The sequence below is a fragment of the Microtus ochrogaster genome, unplaced genomic scaffold (genome assembly GCF_000317375.1).
Source record: "Microtus ochrogaster isolate Prairie Vole_2 unplaced genomic scaffold, MicOch1.0 UNK126, whole genome shotgun sequence".
NCBI classification, from domain to species: Eukaryota; Metazoa; Chordata; class Mammalia; order Rodentia; family Cricetidae; genus Microtus; species Microtus ochrogaster.
Window position 1 is genome coordinate 694,348 of NW_004949224.1, and position 6,499 is coordinate 700,846.

The window sequence follows — 6,499 nt, forward strand, 5'->3', positions numbered from 1 at the left end:
TTTTTTAGTTTTTCGAAACAGGGTTTCTCTGTAGCTTTGGAGCTTGTCCTGGCACTAGCTCTTGTAAACCAGGCTGGCCTCGAACTCACAGAGATCCGCTTGCCTCTGCCTCTCGAGTGCTGGGATTAAAGGCGTGCGCCACCACCGCCCGGCTTCTACTCATTGTTCTATCTTGCTACTTCTCCCCTTTCAGATTTCTCCTTCTGTTTATACTCTCTGCCTGCCAGCCCCACCTATCCTTTCTTGGTCCTTGCTAATGGCCTTTCACCTCTTTATTGGATCATCAAGTGATTTAGACAGGCAAAGAATAACAACTTCACAGAGTTAAACAAATGCAACATAAACAAAAGCAACACACCTTAAAATAATATTCCACAGCACATAAATTGCCTTGATCATGGTATCTCTTCACCGCAATAAAACAATAACTAAGGCACCATACCTGGTAATGCCTCAGGGATTATTTTTGCTTTGGATGTCTGGGATCTTTTATACTTCTATATCACTGTTAAGAATTTTTTGTTTGTCTCTGAAGAATGGCATGAGAATTTTGAGTGGAATAGCATTGGTTCTGTAGATTACTTAGTAAAATGGTCACTTTCACAGCTTTAATTCTGACTCATTAGCATGGGAGGGCTTTCCATCTGGGAGTGTTTCCTCTGAACCTCCTTTTTCTGACTATTGTCAATTCCCTGATTCCTCTCAGTGTGCCATTGGTATGTTGAATGGCTGTGGATTTTTGTTTTGTACACCCTACTTTGCTGAAAGTATGTGTCAGCTCTAATTGGTGTTATTTTTAGGGTTTCTTTCTGTACTATTGTATCACCAGTAGACAGGGAAACTTAGACTCTGTTTCACATTTGTGCCTTTTTTATTTTCTTCTTTTCTCATGTTGCTGTATGTTGAACCTCAGACTGTTTTAAATGAGAGTGGAGAGTGGGCAGCTTGATTTTAATAGAAGTGCCTCGGTTTTTCTCCATTGAGTATTGTGTTTGCTATGAGTCATATATAGCTTTCATCCTATATATAGGATTATATAATGTGGGGTATTCCCCCTCTAATGCTATTATCTCTATGGGTTTTATCAAATGATAGATTTTCACTAGGAACCATATTTACTCATAACTTCCCAAATATCTTTTAGTCGGTGAAATGAGCAAACTCAGATATACCCATACAATGAAATACTACTCAAAAAGAAATAAGCCGTTGAACAACACAAAGCTCCAATACACTAACTGAACAAGCCAGACTCAGACAATATAGTATTCCTTTTCGAGAACATTCTGAGAAAGATAAAACTACAGAGCAGAAGGCATAGCGGTTTCTATACGTTAAGGACGGGTGTGGGAGAACATGGGGACATAAAGGGAAGTGTGAAGGATTTGAGGGAAAGTGAAGATTATTCTGGTGATTAAAATAGTATATTATATTATCAAAATACAGATTGGATCACAGATAATCTAACTACACATAAATTTAAAACACAATTTTTAAAAGAAGCAGTTTTGTACAAGTTAAAAAACTTTTTTAAAAAATACAAAGGTTTAATAGAAATATGTAAGTGTCCAAATTCCACTTAGTCAAAGAAAATTATTAGATAAGTTATATGCTATCCCAACGCTCAGCTCAGACCACCTAAATCAGATTAGTAGCGGCAGGCTGCGAGATCTCCCAAAGAGGGGACAGTCAACCAGCAAACAGCCCGCCGTCACTGGGGAGCTGAATGACAGCAGGGCCCAGCCTTCTGGTCGCTCTGTGCGACCACAGCCAGCTCACAAACGTTTGAGGGAGACAGGACACGCTGAGCCTGCGCTGCCTCAGTCGCCACAATCGCAGACATTCGCTGCGTGCAAGCGCGGGCCCCGTCTACCCGGGTGCGTAGGCGGGGCCCCTGTCGACCCTGGTGCAGAGGTGGGGCACTTATCTAGCAGCGTTCAGCCAAGGCCAGGTTCGATTCCTGTCTCCACCTACTGCCACGTTTGCAGCCCCGAACATCCTCCTCCCTTCATGTTCCCAGCCTGCCGTTTCTAGTGTTTGCATTCTGTCCCACGCTGCTTTAGCCGCCGCTCAGCGCTCTTCTTCTCACACCCGTGGAAGCAACTGTTGATGTCGCTTTCTGTGACAAAGTCCTGTGGTCATCTGAATGTCCACATCTTTCAGGTAGGTAACAATTCTCTTGTATCTTTAACTTTACTAATACTTGTTCAAACAGTTTGGATTTGTGTTTGCTTATCTGATTGGCAATGTGTTTTAAAATAGAACTTAATGCCCATGGGAGTAGAGATTTTCTCCAATACATTTTTAGAATTTTATTTAGCTGTATATTTCAGCTTTTACAACCTGTGTGGAAAAGAATACATGTGCAGAAAGGGAGGAGCTCAGGGCATGGGGGCCTCACATGTGGAGGTCAGAAGGCAAGTTGCGGAAGACTTCTTAGGCTGTCTCCTTGCGCTGTGTGGGTTCCGGGCATGGAACGCTTGTTGTCAGGCTTGGCAGAAAACACCTTTACTAGCCAAGCTATGTTCCTGGATCACTGATGGCAACTCCTTCAACTGAATCCTTTTCAGTTAGTTATTTAAAAAAAAATAATTTTTTTTTAGGTATTTGTTTCCAAATAACCTGGTTCAATACCATAATGAAACAGCATTCTACACTTCTAGTGTAGACTAGTGTGTGCAGGTAGCATTAGTCACCAGTCACATGTGGCTATTAAACACCGGAAATATGGCCGTGACTAAAGAGATGACTTGTATTTTACTTAATTTCCACTGAAATAGCTACATGTTGCTAGTGTATACCTTATTGGAAAATGATACCATGTACTAAACTCTCAGTGTCATCCCCAGACCCTGGGAATAAAGCATGTGACTGAGATTGCCAATTGTTACCCTAACAAGCTGTAGAAGACATCTTATTTTCTTTTCCAGCACCTGATTTTCCTGCAGGGTTGCCTGTTCCTCTATACCAGTGGTTCTCAACCTGTGGTTCAAGACCTCACTTGAGGGTGAATGACCCTTTCACAGGGGTCACCTAAGAATCATCAGAAAACACAGAACTTTACATTACAATTCCTATGTTATGAAGAACGGAAATTTTCTCAAATACATTTTTATAATTATGAAGCTGTGAAGAAGCAAATAAAGTGATTTTATGGTTGGAGACACCACAACAAGAGGGTTGTATTAAAGGGTCACAGCGTTAGGAAGGTTGAGAACCACTGCTCTATACAAAAGAGTCTATAGCATTTGTGATTTAGCGGAAGTGGATGCTACCTTGGGCTTAGGCTGAACCATGTAGCACAATCTAAAAAGCGTTATTTCAGTCCCTGGCCACAGTCATTGGTTCAGAGTTAGCCACTTGACCTAATTTAGACCCATGGAGACTTTTGGCCTCTGGCTCACTTATCCTTACACAGAGACACTTCAGTCCTTGTTTGTTTGGTTTTTTTTTTTTTCATTCAAAAATTTACACTTCCTCCCATTCCCCTCCCGCTCCCCCACTCACCCTCCTTCCTCCCCATCCCTCCTTAAGAGAGGGCAGGGAACCCTGCCCTGTGGGAAGTCCAAGGCCCTCCCCTCTACATCCAGGCCTAGGAAGCTTTGCAACCAAATAGACTTAGGTCCCAAAAAGCCAGTACATGCAGTAGAAACAAGTCCGAGTGCCTTTATCAATGGCTTCTCAGTCAACCCCCATTGTCAGCCACATTCAGAGAGTCTGGTTTGATCACGTGCTCGGTCAGTCCAGATCCAGCTGGATTTGGTGAGCTCCCATTAGATCAGGCACACTGTCTCAATGAGTGGACCAACCCCTCGCAGTCCAGACTTCCTTGCTCATCTTCTCCCTCCTTCTGCTCTTCAACTGGACCTTGGGAGCTCAGTCCTTTGCTCTGATGAGGATCTTTGTCTCTATCTCCATCCGGGCGAAGATTCTATGGTGATATTCGAGATAATCATCAGTGTGATAGTGAAGCAAGGCCAGTTCAGGCACCCTCTCTTCTGCTGCACAAGGATCCCCGTGGACACCTGGGATCCCCTCTAGAGCCAAGTCTCTTGCCAACCCTAAAATGGCTCCCTTAATGTAGATATCTTCTTCCCTGCTCCTAATCCACCCTTCAGCTATCTCCACCCTCCCACTCCCCCAAGCTCTCCCCAGGCTCTCCCTTCTCCCTTTTCTCTCCCCCTCTCCCCTTCCCCCAACTCCACCCTTACCCCTAATTCCATCCCGATGCTCCCAGCTTTTGCCCAGCGATCTTGTTTGCTTCCAATTTCCAGGAGGATCTATATATGTTTTTCTTTAGGTTCACCTTGTTATTTGGCTTCTCTAGGCTTGTGAACTATAGGCTTAATGCCCTTTGTTTATGGCTAGAGTCCACTAATGAGTGAGTACATACCATATTCATCTTTCTTGGGTCTGGGTTATCTCACTCAGGATAGTGTTTTCTATTTCCATCCATTTGCATGCAAAATTCAAAATGTCATTATTTTTTTACCGCTGAGTAGTACTCAAATGTGTATATATTCCACACTTTCTTTATCCATTCTTCCATTGAGGGGCATCTAGGTTGTTTCCAGGTTCTGGCTATTACAAATAAAGCTGCTATGAACATAGTTGAACAAATGCTTTTGTAGTATGATTGGGCATCTCTTGGGTATATTCCCAAGAGTGGTATTGCTGGATCCTGAGGTAGATTGATTTTCAATTTCCTGAGAAACTGCCACACTGATTTCCAAAATGGTTGCACAAGTTTGCATTCCCACCAGCAATGGATGAATGTTACTGTTACTCCAGCATAGGCTATCATTGGTTTTTTATTTTAGCCATTCTGACAGGTCTCAAAGTTGTTTTGATTTGCATTTCCCTGATCGCTAAGGAGGTTGAGCATGACCTTAAGTGTCTTTTGGCCATTTGAACTTTGTCTGATGAGAATTCTCTTTTCAGTTTAGTACTCCATTTTTTTAATTGTAACCCAATTAACATTTTAATGTCCAGTTTCTTGAGTTCTTTATATATTTTGGAGATTAGACCTTTGTCTGATGCGAGGTAGGTGAAGATCTTCTCCCATTCAGTAGGATGCCTTTTTGTCTTAATGACAATGTTCTTTGATTTACAGAAGCTTCTCAGTTTCAGGAGGTCCCATTTATTCAATGTAGCTCTTGTTGACTCTGCTACTGGGGTTATCTACAGGAAGTGGTCTGCTGTGCCCATATGTTGTAGAGTACTTCCCACTTTCTCTTCTATCAGATTCAGTGTGGTCAGATTTATATTGAGGTCTTTAATCCATTTGGACTTGAGTTTTATGCATGGTGATAGATATGGATCTATTTTCATTCTTCTACAGGTTGACATCCAGTTATGCCATCACCATTTGTTGAAGATGCTTTCTTTCTTCCATTGTATAATTTTATCTCTTTTGTCGAAAATCAGGTGTTCATAGGTTTGTCTGTTAATATCTGGGTTTTCTATTCAATTCCATTGGTGGACATCTCTGTTTTTATGCCAATACCAAGTTGTTTTTATTACTGTAGCTCTGTAATAGAGTTTGAAGTCAGGGATGGTAATACCTCCATAAGTTTCTTTATTGTATAGGATTGTTTTAGTTATCTTGGGCTTTTTATTTTTCCATATAAAGTTGATTATTGTTCTCTCAAAATCTGTGAAGAATTTTGTTGGGATTTTGATAGGGATTTTGTTGAATTTATAGATTGCCTTTGATAGAATTGCCATTTTTACTTTGTTGATCCTACCCATTTAAGGGCATGAGAGGTCCTTTCATTTTCTGGTATCCTCTTCAATCGTGAAAGGTGAAGGTTCTCTGATTTCCCTCTCTGCTTCTCTATCCTTTGTGTATAGGATACTGATTTTTTTTGAGTTGATCTTGTATCCTGCCACATCACTGAAGGTACTTTTCAGCTGTAGGAGTTCTTTGAAAGAGTTTTTGGGGTCACTGATGTACACAATCATATCATCTGCAAATAACAAAAGTTTGACTTCTTCCTTTCTGGTTTGAATCCCCTTGATCTCCTTATGTTGTCTTATTGCTATTGCTAGAACTTCAAGCACTGTGTTGAAGAAATATGGTGAGAGTGGACAGCCTTGTCTTGTTCCTGATTTTAGTGGAATGGCTTTGAGTTTCTCTCCATTTAAGTTGATATTAGCTGTTGGTTTGCTGTATATTGCTTTTATTATATTTAGATATGATCCTTGTATCCCTAACCTCTCCAAAGCCTTTATCATAAAGGGGTGTTCAATTTTGTCAAATGCTTTTTCAGCATCTAATGAAATGATTATATGGTTTTTTTCTTGTCAGTTTATTTATATGATGGGTTACATTGATAGATTTTCGTATGTTGAACAAGCCCTTAAAGCCTACTTGATCGTAATGGGTTATTTTTTTGTTGTTTTCTTGGATTTGGTTTACCAGTATTTTTTTTTTTCTTATTAAATCTTTTTTTTTTTTTTGCCTCCCGGTGGGATTTTTATTTTTTTATTTTTTTTT

General features: G+C 40.8%; 1 protein-coding gene across 1 annotated transcript in view; it reads left to right on the forward strand.

The window, feature by feature from the left end:
- Window positions 1–1,905: 1,905 nt before the first annotated feature.
- Lrrd1 (leucine rich repeats and death domain containing 1) overlaps window positions 1,906–6,499 on the forward strand; it is a 33,555-nt gene continuing 28,961 nt past the window's right edge. Inside the window, exon 1 of the mRNA XM_005371774.3 lies at window positions 1,906–2,163. The gene's annotated coding sequence lies outside the window, so the exon portion shown is untranslated. The remainder of the gene's footprint in view (window positions 2,164–6,499) is intronic.